Below are 17,940 nucleotides of genomic sequence, written 5' to 3'. Positions count from 1 at the left end.
AGAATAAAATATATATTTAATTTTTTTCCTGTGTTCAGATAAGGGATATAGATAACATTTTTCATAGGGTACTGCTTATATATTCTTGCAGCATTTCCAGTTAAGAGGTTATTATATATACAGTTATCTTCTTAACGGAATGTCTGATGGTCTTAAGGCCACAGGGTGCAGGTAGCCCTTGGTCTGTAAGCACCACCAATCCAGGGATCATTGTTGAAATAGTATTGTGTTTCGTCTTGCTTTTTACTTTTTATTTTTTAATTTCTAAATTGTAAGTGTTCCCTCTTTTGGGCAAATTCTTATAAAAATGTTTATTGTAAAGTTATATATTTTGTCTATGATGGGATTATGCACTTCCCAATTGGGATTTTACATCAGGGTTTTTAGTCATTCTAAAAAATATCTAATTATTAAATAAAAATATTTATAGAGTGCCTACTGTATGCATGAGTTACTTATGAGGTATATTTTGAATGACAGCATATTGTAAGAAAAAAGGTAAATAAAACTTGACACTAGATTATAAATTGGCAGAGTCTGTTCATTGTATTATTGTATACTTTGAGATATAATTCACATATCATAAAATTCTCTCTTTTAAAATGCACAGTTCCCTGATTTTTTTTTTTTAATTATGGCAACAAAGTTCTAAAATTCAAAGTGTAACATCAGACCCTTATATATCCCTTCCACCCTGTGGTGGCAATCACGTTAAACTCTTGTAGCTATTTCTTCTTATATTTGTAAATAATACTATTTTGAAATCATATGTCTACACAAACACCCTGTATATGAGTATTTATTGCAACTTTATTCAAGATGCCAAATTGAAAACAACCAAATGCCCTTAAACTGGTGAATGGATAAGTAAATCATACATCCATACAGTGGATATCTTCTCAGCAATAAAAAGGCATTGTATGAGCCAGAGTTCAGTCAGAGAAGCAGAACTACTAAGATATTTGCAGGCACACCTGTATGTGTGAGTGATTTGTTTACAGGATTTGACATTACACAATTACTGGATTGGATAAGTAGTCTCCAGCACTGTTTTTGTATCTAATTCTGGAGCTTGGAGTTCATAGGGTAGGCTGTTGGGAGAGGAAGACAGATGTCAAAGTGGAAGAAACACAAGACAAGCTAGAACCCATGAGGATGGACTGAGACCCATGTCACTTGTCACTGTCTCCAGCCTTGATGATGTGAGTATCCTGTGGGAGAAGTTACCCTTTGACACATTGATGAACACACTTGGCCCAGGAATCAGAGAAACTGAAGGACAGTCCAAGGAAAAGTGAAATAGGTATAGTCCCGGCTGCTGCCCCTCACCAACCAGTTGATCCTGGAGATAAGTTTCAACATGTGTCAACTATGAAAGGGCCTGGGAAAAAAATCCCAAATGCCTGCTGCTCCACTTCTGCCCTCCAAATTTCACACTGAAATGTGTCTTGGGGCCCACCCTACTTGTTAGCATACAATGGAGAGAATTCTGGGAAACATAATTCAGCCTGCCCAAGTTGACACAGAAACAAACTGTTCATACATGCGGTAACATAGATGAATCTTAGAAGTACTATGCCACGTAAGGAAGCTTGTCACAAAAGGCTGAGATTCCATGGGTATGACATCTTACAAAAGACAAAACTATATCATGGGTTACCAGGATCTGGTGGGAGCAGATTGAATGCAAAACTCATCAAACTATACATTTTAAAAGTGAGAATTACGCTTTAGTAAACCTGACAAAAATACATAATATTACAACATACCAAAATAAAGAGCCAAGAAAATAATAGTAGAGGGACTTCCTGGCAGTCCATTGGTTAAGACTCTGCACTTCCGCTACGTGGGGCTCGAGTTCCATCCCTAGTTGAGGAACTAAGATCCTGCACGCTGTGTGGTGCAGTGCCCCCAAAGAAACAGTAGAATCTTGTGATTTATTGCCACTCCAGAAGGAAGCAATGGAATTTTTTTGGCCACACCACTTGGCACAGGTGATCTTAATAGTATCCCTGCCAGGGATTGAACCTGCGTCCCTTTCAGTGACAGTTTGGTCCTACCCCTGGACTAACAGGGAAGTCCTGAAAACAGTGCTTGAATATTCAAAATGGGTAACCCATCACTAACCCAACACAGGTAAAGTACAGTAGTAAATGCCAAGGTGAAGAATTTTGTATTTTTCGAAATTTATGTTAGCGATTCTAGATTTTTTGCTATTTCATATAAATTTTGAAATCTACCCATCAATTTCTACCAAAAAAGCTTGTGATGATTTTAATTAGAATTGCATTGTTATTAAAAATTTTGTTTTCTTCAGAAACTACAGTTATAAAATAACAAATAGGCTGAGGTTATAGGCTCTGTGGAGTGAAGTTATTTAAAATTACACTAAGAAAATATTAATAGTACCTGAGGTAATGGCTCCTCTAAATTTACTTTTAAATCTTTAATCGAAGGATAATTGCTAATTAAAGCAATTATCCTTCGATTAAAAATTTTAAAATAAATTATGTTGGTTTAATTTAAATTTAAAAATTTAAAAATAGTATTATGTTGGTTTCTACCAAATATCAACATGAATCAGCCATATGTTTACCCATGTTGTTCTGAATTTCTCATTTGTAAGTAAATTCATTAGCTTTCTGGCTGCTATCTTGATAAATATGTTGTGTTTCTTAAAGATATACTCAGAGGAAATGCCAATGACAGTGTTTTTCATTCGATCATTTCACACATTTTTTTTCCTGCTCATCCTACCTTCAGTTTGAAATACATACTTCAGATATGCAACACAAGGGTAGGAAGATTTTTATATTAGCTGCATGCTTTTTTTTTAAAGTCATCTTTAAGAAGCATGATTTCTGATGTAAATTAAATTACAATAGTGCAAGAAGCAAGGCAGCATATTTGGGTAGAAGGTAAATGTATGTTTCAAAAATGAAGTTTTTCAGCCAGATAATGACAGGTTTCTTCATCCTGGTACCAGCAATCCAGACATTTCTCTCTGTCTCTCTCTTTCCATTAGAAAGACTATTTAATCAATCCTTTCAGTTACAGACAAAATTATTATTGGAAGATAAAACTATTCGGTGCCATTTGAAAAGCATTTTGACCACCTCATTAACTCATTCAGAAATTAAATTAATTCTGGGAGATAATTCAGCTCCACATTTTAAAACTCATTTCCCTCATTTCATATTTCAGTGGAAATAGCGAGCAATCACCATATTTACTATACAGATTATTTTAAAGCAGAGGGTTTTTTCTCGTAAGGTATAAAACTAAGCTAAGCAGAAGAGGGGGCAGTTCTCTTCGTCTCCATCTTCTCAGCTGGTGCTGATGTTAAAATTCATTGAATGAAAATGTACCCATTATCTATTTGTGTAAATATCCTGGAAATGATGGATGTCCAGTCAGTTAGACAGGCTTCTAACAATTGCAGGCTCTAGCTGTCCTATTCCATCAAATTGGATTGGACGATAACCTAGATGATCTACTTCAAACTTCTCAGTTCATAGAAAACTGGCATTTTAAGTAACTTGTCCAGGTTGTATAATGACTGACTTGAGATCTTGAACTCAGTTTATTTGTGTTGGGGAAGATATATCCCCAAACTTTGCCTTTTTTTTTTTTGGAATGAACTTCTCACTGCAGTTTCATCTTGGTCAGAGAATAGAACTTCAGATGTCCAGTCCCTACTTTTCTAAATGACTGGTTTGTGAAAGACTTTTAAGTTTATGACCAAGGTCAAAAGCAGAGAGGAAGATGAGCAAGAGGAAGAGGGAAAGGATGAACAGTGTGGTAGTAATTATAAATAAAAAAGCACAAGTCAATCTTAGAAAATAAACAAGCCAGGCCATGGAGGGACCATGTGTTTAGAAGGGAGAAAGTGGCTAGTTTTATTTCTGTGCCACTTTATATCCTGATCAATTTGGTTATTCAAGGATTTGGACCTGTACAGGATCTCAGAAAGAATCCAATTAAACTTTGTCATTTCAGAGATGAGGAAGCTAAGGTTCTCCAATGCTACAGTGTGAAGAAGAATCCAAGTCTTTCTCCGTCTCATCCAGGAGGCTCTTCATTGTATTATGTTATTATTAATACCAATTTCTTGCTCATGAGATAAATATATCAGCTGTATAAAGTCATACATTAAGCTTGTAATTTTTCTTAATATATTACTATATACTGTAAAACTCACTGTTTAAATTTAACTTAATGTTGGTATTAGAATGCCACAGGGCTATCCTTTAAGCAAAAACTACTGTTTCAAATTTACATCTAATTAAATTTTAGCCTTTTAATTTTTTCCTTTGGTTTAATTTTTATTGGAGTGTGGTTGCTTTATAATGTTGTGTTAGTTTCTACTATACAGCAAAGTGAATCAGCTATACATATAAATACAGTCTCTTTTTTAAGATTTCCTTCCCATTTAGGTCACCACAGAGCACTGAGCAGAGCTCCCTGTGCAGTACAGTAGATTCTCACTAGCTGTCTATTTTATACACAGTATCAGTAGTGTATGTATGTCAATCCCAGTTTCCTGATTCATTCCACCCCCATTTTCCCTCCTTGGTGTCCATACATTTGTTCTCTACATCTGTGTTTCTGCTTTGCAAATAAAATCTTCTATACCATTTAAAATTTAGCCTTTTTATATTTAAAAAAATGTTGATGTTTTTAAGAGGAAGAAGCAAATTGCAAAGACAAAGTCAGACTTTTAAATAACTTTAAAATCCCTCAAAAAACTTCCATGAATGTCCTAGAGCTTCTTCATCTGAATCCCTAATTCTCCATATCCATGTATACCACCACAGGTTCTGTGTTAAAAAGAGACTGTTAGTGTGTGAATAATATCCCTCAGGTACTTAATTCAAGGTGCTTAATTATAAAAGATAAAATATTTATAGTTTGTTTTGGGTTAGGGCTAAGGGACAAACTTGTGAAACAATTCTAATCATTGCTTCAGGTTTTCTATTTGTCTAATCATATCATCTTTGCATTATAATACTCTTACTTCTTCTTTTCTAATATAATTTCTTTTTCTTGCCTTACCACACTGACCAGACTCTTCAGTACAATTTTTAATAGAAATGGTGATTTCAAGCATTCTTGCTTTATCATTGCTCTTACATGAAATATTTTCAGTATTTCACCTATAAATATAAGATTTGCTGCAGGTTTTCTTCTCAACTTAAGGAAATTCCTGTCTGTTTATAGCTTGCTCAGAATTTATTTTTGTCGTGAGTAAATGTTAAATTATATCCAGTGCTTCTTCCCACTTTAATCTATTGTGAATAGGGCTTAACAGGACCTTTCCCCAGTAAGAGATGGTCTTTGCTTAGCTCTAGCTTAGTTTACCTGGTAATCTGATAATACAATGTGTCAACTGTGTTGCTCCCTGTTTGGTAAATTGCATTGGATTGAGAGGAATCCAATCCAATATAAATAAACTATAAATACCTGAGGAGGAGCCAGAGCTTTGGGCTTTCCTGAGTGTGTAACTCTTGTGACCAGTTGTGTCATCTATGAGAAGTCTGGGAGCTTGGCCAATGGAGTTGTTATAAGAAATACCGGCTTCTGTGGAGACAGGACCTTCAACGGAGTGTCTGCATCCACCTGGCATGAATCTCGTCTCCTCGCATCTGAGACATCATTTAAGAAGGGAAAGAGAACAGCTCATGGATAGCTGATGTGAACTGCTGCCAGAAGGCTGCAAAGACTCCCATAGAAGAAAGTGTAACAGTGTCTCGTTAAGCTTTGGTCCCTGAGCTAAATCTTTCTGAGGATTTGGTACCAGTGGAGGCTTGTGGCATTGCCGAGTCTGAGTAATTGTCCCTCAGACTCCCTAGTTGGGTATTACAGATCTATTAATGCAGTGAAATATGATCACTGACTTTCTTTTCTTATTTTTAAATAACATTTATTTCCCCATGTTTCAGAAACATTTATTGTCTGATCCATTCTTTTCTAAAGATTTATTTATTTATTTGGCTGCCCCAGGTCTTAGTTGTGGCATGTGGGTTCTAGTTCCCTGACCAGGGATTGAATCTGGGATCCCTCCAATGGGAGCATGGGGTTTTAGCCACTGGGCCTCCAGGGAAGTTCTGATCATTGATCTTTCCGATGTTAAATCAATCAAAACATTTCTGGGATAAACCCACCTTATCATGACCTATTTTTATCCAGAGTTTTTTTGGATAATATTTTATTTTAAGGTTTTTGCACTTACATTCACATATAAAATCAGACTAGTGAGTTTCCTAAATCCTATTGTCTGTGAAAGTTTTGATGTTGAAGTTGCATTAATCTCATAAAAAGAATTACTGAGTGTTACTGCTCTACTTATATTCTAGAATAGTATATATTAGATTGGCAGTGTTTGCCCCTCAGATGTTTTCTAAGTAAAATGTCTGGGCTTCGGATTTTTTTTTTTAAAGACAGGTTTTAAATTAGGATTGAATTTCACTAATGGTTGTAAGACTATTTAGGTATTCTATTTGAGTCTGAGTGATAAGTCCTCTCCCCCGGCCAGGGATTTTTCCATTTCATCTAAATTCTCAAATCTATTGATATAAGTGGTCCATACTGACGTAAGTGGTTTCTTACTGCCCTTTATGAGTCTGTAACATCTGTCGTAAGGTCCCTTTCATGCCTAAACTGTTTTCTTGTCAATTTTTTAAAGCTTATTTTCTTGCTTAATCTTGTCACTTTTATCAATTGTATTAGTCATTTTAAGAGAACCAATTCTCCATTAATTTTATTTATGATTCTATTTTACTCAATTTCTGCTTTTAGGCTTATTTCCTCCTTTTTAGAAGTGTATTCTGTTATTTTACTAACGCTCTAATTTGTATCATTCATAAAATATTTTTAACCTTTTTCTTTAGAATGTAAACATAAGGTTATATATTGTATTTTGCACATTTTAAAATTCAGTGTTTGTATTATTGTTCCGTTTTTAATATTTTCTATTTTTCATTACAGTTTTCTTTTGATCATGAATTATTTAAAAGTACATTTCTCAATTTCCAACATCAGGGGTTTTCCCCCATTTTTTTAAAACTATTGTGTACTTTGTGTTATTAACTTCTAATTATTCATTGTTACTGGAGAAGGATGTCTGTGTGATACTAGTTCTTTGAAATTTGATGGAATTTGTTTCATGGTTTAGTAAGTGGTCAAGTTTTGAAGTTGTTCCATACTGAGATTAAAAGTGAATTTTGGTTCTGTTCTATGTCTATCAGATAAATTAGTTAACTGTGCCATTCAAATCTATATCTTTTTTCCCCCTTTACACCTGCCAGTTTCTGAGAGAAGTATGTTAAAATCTCTCACTATGATGGTGAACTTGTCAATTTCCATTTATGCTATGCCAGATTTAGTTATATATTTTGAAAGATATTATTAGCTGCATACAATTTTTAGAATTGTTGTATCTCCTTGTAACTGTCTTTATCTTGAGAAATGCTGTAAAGTAAGTTTTTCTCCTCCTATGACTAAAGCCACATCAGTTTTGTTTTGGTTAACCTTTGCCTGGTATGTTTATGTTTTTATATCCTTTCCTTTTCAACTTTTCTGTGTCCTTCTGTTTTAGATGTCTCTTTCAAATAACATATAGTTGGTTTTTTTTTTTTTCCCAATCCAGTCTGATAATCTTGGTTTTTAATTTTTTAGTCTAGTATATAAACTGAAATTATTGATATATTTGCATTTTTGCCATCATATGTTGTTTTCTTTTCTTTTATTTCACTTTCTTTCATTTCTTACCTTTTTCTCTTCTTTCTCCTTTAAAATTTTTCAAAAAGTACTCTTTTATGGTTACCCTAGATATTTTAATGTAAATACTTAAGTAATCAAATTAATCAATATATGTATCCTTCTCTTTCTCAGTAGAAAAGCCTTAGGACACTTAAACCAAGGCTTGTTTTTTAAAATGTTTTAAATGAACATACTATTTTTGCAAATTTGTTTGCATGTATATAAATAGATCTGTGAATATAAGCAAAAGAACATTTTGGTTAATACTAGCTCACACTAGAATCAGAATCACTTCCTGATTAGCAGCTGTTTTATTATAGGACTTTTCTTTAAAGAAGATTTTGTCTTTAGTTTCTTTCACTTGATAGTCCAGAAAGTCTAATGGGAGCCTGGCTGTCCTTTCCTATAGGAAGGGAAAAAAAGAAGGTAAACTTCTTCCATCTATGTTTATGACAATATTTAAGATTTGGGAACTTTGCAGATTCTTATGTTTTTATTATAGTAATTGAATTGAATTCAAAGGATGAAAGTTAGGCCAGCAGGACCCTCTGAAACACATCACAGAGTCTGGTTTATCATTTCAAAGAGTGTTTTGTGATGGTTTAGTATGCTCACCCATTTGTTAGTTACATGTATTTGATTCCCCAAGTACAAATACCTAAAAACAAAAACAAAACCTTATCAACTATTTTTTAAAAAGAAACAAAACTTTTAAAGGAAATGATTCTTAAAAGAGAAAGTAATATGGGACCCCAGAAGTCATCTGGTCTAACTCCTTCAATCTATAACTAGGGAAGCTGAAGTTCAGTTAGAATAAATGATGTAATAAACAAGAAATTAAGGGATGTTTTTTGAACCAGAAAGAATAATGTCACTATTCAGCTTATTTCTGTTTGTTTGTTTGTTTAAATGGGCTGCATAATTTCATAGGCTAATGAGTGGGAGGATTATTTCAACTGTTATGTGGAAGGGGTGGAGATTTCTAGAAATTGGGCCACTTTCCACTTTGGGTCTTTTTTAAGGTTGGCCTGTGAACTGTTATGGCATTAGTTGGGACCTGCAAGGCACAGCAGCTGGGAGCTGAAATTTAGGGACTGTGCAGCAACCCCAGGGCGAGGGCTGCTGTTGATTGGGAGAGGCAGATTGAGGATATGAGGGAGGAGACTGTGGTGGGAAATGCCTGTGGAGGAAAGCCAAGCAGCCATGGAAGCAAGGCGATACTGCTGAGTCACGCATAGAGGGTGGAGCCATCACCATAGCCTCTCTCTCCACATGCCAGCATCAGTAGCTGAACAAGAGAGGCTGGCCCATCAAACGCTTGACACACTGAACTACAGAGTAGGTCGCCCCCCAGGGTGCTTCTCTAAGTGACTGATGCACCAAACTACAGAGTAGGACCACCCAGGTGCCCCTTTAAGTGCCTGACACATTGATCTACAGAGTAGGACTCCAGCCAGAGGGGCCTCTCTATGTGCCGGATGCACCCAACAACAGAGAAGGACCCCAGGCAAGGGAGCCCTCTAAGTGCCTGTACAGGCAGAGCTACAGAGAAAGGCTGGCCAAAGAGGGATTCTGATCACCAGCTACAAGAGGCTCAGAAAGAGACTCTGATAGGGCCTTAACTCCTGTGGAGGAGGCAATCCGTGTCCCTCCACATTTGGCGCCGCCAGGGTCTCCTTAAGCCAAGCAGCTGCGCCACCTTCATGCAACTCTCACTGGGGCAGAGCTGCCACAGCAAAAAAGTCTTGCCTCTATGCACTCAGGGTTGCTTCAGTAGTGTCCGACTCTTTGTGACCCTGTAGACTATGGCCTTCAAGGCTTCTCTGTCAGGGAGGTGGGTTCTCCAGGCAAGAATACTGGAGCGTATTGGCCAATACTGGTGGTCACACCTTTCTAGAGCATATATTTCCTGCTGCCCTAGCCACCAACTCCCCTGAGTACCTGGTGCTGCCAGAACCCCTGCAACCCAAGCAGCTGCACCACCTCCTGACCTGGTCCTCACAGGGGCAAACCCAAGTCCTCCAGGGCAGTCTCAGGAGCAAACCCCAGTGGACAACCCACATGCAGAGGTGGAAATAAAACCACAGTTGAAACTCAGAGGCAATGTGGCTAAGGAAGAAGACCCAAGAGCTTACCACCAGCTGTACAGGCTGCAGATTAAATCCATATGATCAACTAGGCAGACTCTGTGTCTATGGAATATATAAAAGGTCATTGAGAGCTTCCACAAAAGAAATGCATTAGTTCTGATAGCTGTGGACATTGGAGGCAAGAACACCCAGGAGTAGGACCAGATTAGAATCTGAGCTGGCCCCACAGCAGGTCCAGAGATCAGCACAGTGTTGGAGGGCATCCTAGAGAGGTGAGGTGGATGTGACTCACAGCGAGGGAAAGGACCCTGACAGCACTGACTCCAGAAAAACATTTATTATTCTTATGTTTTGACTTGTTCTGTAAATTCCTTTTTTCCCCTCTCTGTTGTAGTTGTCAATTTTATTGGCACTATGAAATCTAATTAGGCTTTTGAGCTTTATTCTTTCTCAGTCATATATTTTTATTGTTGTTATAAACCTCTGCCTCTCCATTGGGCTTTGCAGTTCTGTGGAGCTTTCCTTTTTTTCCCCACCTCTGTTTTTTATAATTTTTATTTTTAAAAAACTATTCTATTTTTCTACATTTATTCCTTTGTTTGCCTTTCCTACTGTCCTTTTCCCCTTGCTGTTAATCTTTAATATATATAAATCTTCATCTACCTCTATTTAATTTTGCATATCTATTCTCTCTTTCCTTTCCTCTCAACAGATTTGCTAGTCTTTTGTTTCCATTGCTTTAGTCACCACTTGGCACCTTGCTTTAGTCTTGTTTTCCAGTTTGTGCTTTAGTTAGTTTTGTTCTTAACTGGTAAACATAATTTTTTCATTTCCTTTGTTCACCTTTGTCAATCGACTGTACTTTATTTTTGCTGGACTGTTTTGAGTTTGCTCCTGGGTGTATATATATATGTGTATATTCCATTAGTTTAATTATTATTTCCCTGATTTTGTAACTGCCATTTCTGGGGTTCATCTTTGGCTTTTCGTTTTTGGATATTTGTTTTAATCTCACTTAATGCCATAACAAACCACTTGTGTGCCGGGAGCCAGTGTGAGGAATCCCGCCCGTGACAAGGTCATGAGGAAGGAAGCTGACATACGCAAGGCGTGCTCAGACTTCAGGGACCCCTCTGGAAATTCCTAAGCATGTACCCCAACAAAAATCTGCCGGCTTTTGTGCTCTGCTTTTCCGCTTTTCTGATATTTTCTGGAAAAAAGTCAATTCAGGGTTTTAGTCTTCTGCATTTGAAAGGGATGTTTCAGTTAAACCCCTCTGATAGCTCTCTAGCCTGCCTAACAGGTTCCCCAGACCTCTTGCAGCTTGTGAATTGCTTACAGCCCTCCAACCGCGGAAGGCACAAAGCTTAAAAGCATCTTAAAGATACAGAGCCTTTTCTAAAGAGTTAAAAATTATATTGGTAGAGGGTTTTCACTGTTGACTCAAAAATTGCTGCCAGACCTCCATATTCTTTATCTTTTAGGCACCTGAAAAGATGTTAATGTAAGCAGGATGTAAAAAAAGATACATAGTAGTTTTGATGTTAGCAACACTAGACTTTTGAGTTAATTGCTTCTCTTTTGCTGTAAATCACTGTACTCCCTCTACTTGTTATTAAGTTGCTGTATCCTTGCTGTGTAAGAATGTAACTTTATTTAGTGCTTTCTGAGAGTGGCACCAGACCTTGGGAAGATCAACACAAATAAGTCTTGTGGTTGACAAACCCTTATCAGAAAAAAGGCTGTAAAATGTTAATTGGCCCTTTTGGCTGGAAGATGATGTAAATTACCTAAGACTTGTGTATACAATTAGGTATGCAGAGAGAAAAGCCTGGTTTTGATAAGAGTCTGGACTGCTAACGCTGCATAACTTTGTGTTACCCATTGATCTCCATGTTTTATCAAAAGTATAAAAGGCCTTCTGAACAATAAAGGACGGGACCAAATTCTCAGACCAGTTTCTCGGACTAGTCTCGGCCTGGTTTCTTGGGAATCTGGCTCCCCCCGTGTCTCTCTCTCTCTCTCTTTTCCTCTCCCTTTTCTTCCCTCTGCTCTTTACTTTAATTTCAGGCTGAATTTCCATCTGGGCCGCGGAGGCTCGCCAGGTCTACTTATTTGCCCTGGTTATTAAGATCCGCGAGAAAGGGAGCTTAAGGCGAGGCACCCTTAGATATTCAAGCGGGCACCGGTGGCCCAACGTAGATGGTGCAAATTCCTTGTCTGGAATTTTATTGGTCTTCCGCGTAAACCAAGCTATTCAGCCCTCTTTCTCCACTTAATCTTCCTACTGCACTATAGTTTCTTAATCTAATCTTATATTAATAAATAAACAAGTCTTTCCACGCCAACGCCGTCCACCCTTCGAATTCCCTGGATCCACCGGGGCTGGACCCCGGCACTTGTGGAAACTTCTTTCCTGATCAGAGATCAAAACCCTGAGCCTTTTTAGTGGGAGCACTGACTCCAAGACCCTAGACTACCAGAGTACTAATCCTAGGGAATATCAAATAGTGAGAACTCACACAAAGGAAACCACTTGAATACAAGACCTGGCATCACCCAACCAGCAGTAGCACCCTGTGCAGGACGCCTCACCTAAACAACACACAAAAGAAAAACACAAACCCAATCGTTAGCACACAAGATTACCACCTCACCCAGCCTTGCCCATCAGAGGAAAAGCAAACAAAAACTCAGCACAAATCTCACCCTATAAGAAGCTTACACAAACCACTGGATCAACCTTAGGAGGGCAGAAACCAAAAGGAAGAAACCGTTCAACCTTGAAGCCTGGGAAAAGGAGACCTCAAACACAATAAGTTAAATAATGAAAAGGCAGAGAAATAGTACACAAACAAAGGAACAAACTAGAAACACAGAAGTCCAAATAAATGAAGAGAAAACAGGCAAACTACCTGAAAAAGAATCCAGAATAATGATAGTAAAGATGATCAAAAACCTTGAAACAAACTGGAGAAAATGCAAAAATCAATTAACAAAGACCGAGAAGAATTAAAGAATAAACATATAGAGACAAACAACACAATTACAGAAATTAAAAATACTCTCAGTTCAGTTCAGTTCAGTCGCTCAGTCGTGTCTGACTCTTTGCAATCCCATGAACCACAGCACCCCAGGCCTCCCTGTCCATCACCATCTCCTGGAGCTCACTCAGACTCACATCTATCGAGTCCGTGATGCCATCCAGCCATCTCATCCTCTGTCGTCCCCTTCTCCTCCTGCCCCCAATCCCTCCCAGCATCAGAGTCTTTTCCAATGAGTCAACTCTTCGCATGAGGTGGCCAAAGTACTGGAGTTTCAGCTTTATCATCATTCCTTCCAAAGAAATCCCAGGGCTGATCTCCTTCAGAATGGACTGGTTGGATCTCCTTGCAGTCCAAGGGACTCTCAGGAGTCTTCTCCAACACCACAGTTCAAAAGCATCAATTCTTCGGTGCTCAGCTTTCTTCACAGTCCAACTCTCACATCCATATAAGACCACTGGAAAAACCAAAGCCTTGACTAGACGGACCTTAGTCGGCAAAGGAATGTCTCTGCTTTTGAATATGCTATCTAGGTTGGTCATAACTTTTCTTCCAAGGAGTAAGTGTCTTTTAATTTCATGGCTGCAGTCACCATCTGCAGTGATTTTGGAGCCCCAAAAAATAAAGTCTGACACTGTTTCCCCATCTATTTCCCATGAAGTGATGGGACTGGATGCCAGTTGGGTTTATTCCAGGAATGCAAGGATTTTTCAATATATGCAAATCAATCAATGTGATACACCATATTAACAAACTGAAAGATAAAAATCATATGATAATCTCAATAGATGCAGAAAAAGCCTTTGACAAAATTCAGCACCATTTATGATTAAAACTCTTCAAAAAATGAGCACAGGTGGACCTACCTCAACATAGTAAAGGCCATATATGATAAGCCTACAGCAAACATTATTCTCAGTGGTGAAAAACTGAAAGCATTCCCCCTATGATCAGGAACAAGACAAGGGTGTCCACTTCCACCACTATTATTCAACATATTTCTGGAAGTCCTAGCTACAGCAATCAGTGAAGAAAAAGAAATAAAATGAATCCAGATCAGAAAAGAAGTAAATCTCTCACTGTTTGCAGATGACATGATACTGTACTTCAGTTCAGTTCAGTCTCTCAGTTGTGTCCGACTCTTCACGACCCCATGAATCGCAGCACGCTAGGCCTCTCTGTCCATCACCATCTCCCGGAGTTCACTTAAACTCACGTCCATCGAGTCCGTGATGCCATTCAGCCATCTCATCCTCTGTCGTCCCCTTCTCCTCCTGCCCCCAATCCCTCCCAGCATCAGAGTCTTTTCCAACGAGTCAACTCTTTGCATGAGGTGGCCAAAGTACTGGAGTTTCAGCTTTAGCATCATTCCTTCCAAAGAAATCCCAGGGCTGATCTTCAGAATGGACTGGTTGGATCTCCTTGCAGTCCAAGGGACTCTCAAGAGTCTTCTCCAACACCACAGTTCAAAAGCATCAATTCTTTGGCACTCAGCCTTCTTCACAGTCCAACTCTCACATCCACACATGACCACTGGAAAAACCATAGCCTTGACTAGACGGACCTTAGTCAGCAAAGTAATGTCTCTGCTTTTGAATATGCTATCTAGGTTGGTCATAACTTTTCTTCCAAGGAGTAAGCATCTTTTAATTTCATGGCTGAAGTTACCATCTGCAGTGATTTTGGAACCCAAAAATATAAAGTCTGACACTGTTTCCACTGTTTCCCCATCTATTTCCCATGAAGTGATGAGACCAGATGCCATGATCTTCGTTTTCTGAATGTTGAGCTTTAAGCCAACTTTTCGCTCTCCTCTTTCACTCTCATCAAGAAGTTTTTTAGCTCCTCTTCACTTTCTGCCATAACGGTGGTGTCATCTGCATATCTGAGGTTATTGATATTTCTCCTGGCAATCTTGATTCCAGCTTGTGTTTCTTCCAGCCCAGCGTTTCTCATGATGTACTCTGCATATAAGTTAAATAAGCAGGGGAAAACCCTAAAGATACTATCAGAAAATTACTAGAGCTAATCAGTGAATTTAACAAAGTTTTAGGATACAAAATCAATACACAGACATCACTTGCATTTCTATATACTAACAATGAAAAATCCAAAATAGAAATTAAGGAATCAACCCCATTCACCATTGCAACAAAGATAATTAAATATCTAGGAATAAACTTAACTAAGGAGACAAAAGAACTGTATACAGAAAATTATGACACTGATTCAAGAAATCAAAGATGACATAAACAGATGGAGAGATAGTCCATGTTCCTGAGTAGGAAGAATCAATATTGTGAAAATGACTATACTACCAAATACAATCTACAGATTCAGTGTGATCCCTATCAAATTACCAATGGCCATTTTCACAGAACTAGAACAAAAAATTTCACAATTCATATGGAAACACAAAAGACCCTGAATAGCCAAAACGGTCTTGAGAAAGAAGAATGGAGCTGGAGGAATCAACCTTCCTGACTTCAGATTATACTATAAAGCTACAGTCATCAAGACAGCATGGTACTGGCACAAAAACAGAAATATAGACCAATGGAACAAGATAGAAAGCCCAGAAATAAACCCATGCACCTATGGATATCTTATTTTTGAAAAGGAGACAAGAATATACAATGGTGCAAAGACAGCCTCTTTAATAGTGGTGCTGGGAAAATTGGACAGCTACATGTAAAAGAATGAAATGAGAACACTTCCTAACACCATACACAGAGATAAACTCAAAATGGATTAAAGATCTAAATGTAAGACCAGAGACTATAAAACTCTTAGAGGAAAACATAGGCAGAACACTCAATGACATAAAGCAAGGTTCTCTATGGCCCACCTCCTAGAGTAACGGAAATAAAAACCAAAGTAAACAAGTGGGACCTGATTAAACTTAAAAGCTTTTTGCACAGCAAAGGAAACGATAAGTAAGGTGAAAAGACAACCTTCAGAATGGGAGAAAATAATAGCAAGTGAAACAACTGACAAAGGATTAATTTCCAAAATAAACAAGCAGCTCATAAACTCAATACTGGAAAAACAACTCAATCAAAAGGTGGGGAAAAGATCTAAACAGAAATTTCTCCAACAAACACATGAAAAGATGCTCAACATTGCTCATTATTAGAAAAATGCAAATCAAAAATACAATGAAATATTACATCACACTGGTCAGAATGGCCCTCATCGAAAAGTCTACAAACAATAAATGATGGAAAGGGTGTGGAGAAAAGGGAATGCTCTTGCACTGTCGGTGGGAATGTAAATTGATACAGCCACTATGGAAAATGGTATGGAGATTCCTTAAAAAACTAGGAATAAAACCATCATATGACCCAGCAATCCTACTCCTAGGCATATACCCTCAGTGCCGGGAGCTGCCACGGGAGATCCCACCCATGACAATGTCATGTGGAAGAGAACTGTTAAGCAAGGCTTCAGAACTCAAGGGGCTCCCTAGGCTTTCTCGAGCATCTACCCCAAAACCAGAATCTGTCTGTTTTACTGTTTCATGACTTTCACCAACTCCCCTGACATTAACAGGGGGCTAACCCTGACCACCTTTCTCTGGAGAAAATAAACTTAGGGCTATAGCTAATAAGTCTCCTGGACATGAGAGGAATATTTCAAATCAAACCCCCTCTGTTAGCATTCTAGCTCGCTCGGCAGGTATATCCAGACTCTTATAGCTACGCATGTGATTATTTACAGCCTCCCAACTGTGAAAGGCATGAAAAGCCTAAAACATAGAGCCTTTGAAAGAGTTAAAAGTTATTAGAGTAATGCTAGTGCTGATGTAGGATTTCATTACTTGGCCAATGCTTGTTGCTAAGTTCCCATATCTCTTATCCTCTGTGCACCTGGGAATGCATTAGTTAACATAGTGAGAATGCAAGAAAAACAAGTGAAGCCTTGAATTTAACCATATCAGACTTTTGAGCTAATTGGTTCTTTCTTGTAACTCACTGCACCTTCGTTCTGTGAAAAACATAACTCTGTTTGGCATTTTCTGAGGCTGACATAGATTAGAAATATAAAGACAAAACACTTTGAGGGAAAATAAGTTTTCTGGTTGAGCAGCCTTTATCAAAAGAGGGTCATGAAATGTTCACAGGCCTCCAAGGCCAGAAGATACTGTACACAACATCATTTGTGGGAAAGGTATGCAGAAAAATCCTGGTTTTGATAAGGGCAAAACTGCTGGAATGTTGGGCTGACTCTGTATGACCTTGCATCTTTCATTTCCCTCTATGTACAAAAAAGTATATAAGTACTGTTTAAAAATAAAGCTATGGATCTCGCTCATCAAAGCAGCTTGATCTCGTGTCAATCATTTTCCTCCTCTTACTCTCTCTTTCAGGCTAGTTCCCATCTGGAGTACAGAGATCCGCCGTGTCTACTTATTTGCTCGGGTTTCTAAGACCTGAACGGGAAGGCGCCCTGAGCCTTCACTCCCTCGGGAGACCGGGAGGGCACCTGTGGCCTCATGTAGATGGTGCAAGTCTCTTATCTTGAGACTTTATTGATTTTCTGTATAAACCAAGGAATATCAGCCTCTTTTCTTCTCTCTTCTATTTTCTTATCTACAACATTCTTAACTATCTCTCTCTCTCTAAATCAGTTGCAATCGCCGACGCCGTTTCTCCTTTGGGTTTCCCTGGATCCTGCGGGGGCTGGACCCCAGTGCCTCAGGAAACCAAAATTGAAAGAGAAACATGTATCCCATTGTTCATCGCAGCAGTATGTACAATAGCTAGAACATGGAAGCAACCTAGCTGTTCACTGACAGATGAACGGATAAAGAAGTTGCGGTACATATACGCAATGTAATATTACTCAGCCATAAAAAGGAACACATTTTATTCGGTTCTGATGAGGTGGGTGAACAGTGAAGTGAGTCAGAAAGAGAAAGATAAATATTGTATTCTAACACATATATGGACCTAACAGAAGCAGAAGATATTAAGAAGAGGTGGCAAGAATACACAGAAGAACTGTACAAAAAAGATCTTCACGACCAAGATAATCACGATGGT

The sequence above is a fragment of the Capricornis sumatraensis genome, chromosome 1, assembly GCF_032405125.1.
Source record: "Capricornis sumatraensis isolate serow.1 chromosome 1, serow.2, whole genome shotgun sequence".
Taxonomy (NCBI): Eukaryota; Metazoa; Chordata; class Mammalia; order Artiodactyla; family Bovidae; genus Capricornis; species Capricornis sumatraensis.
Note: the sequence above shows the minus strand (reverse complement) of the source record.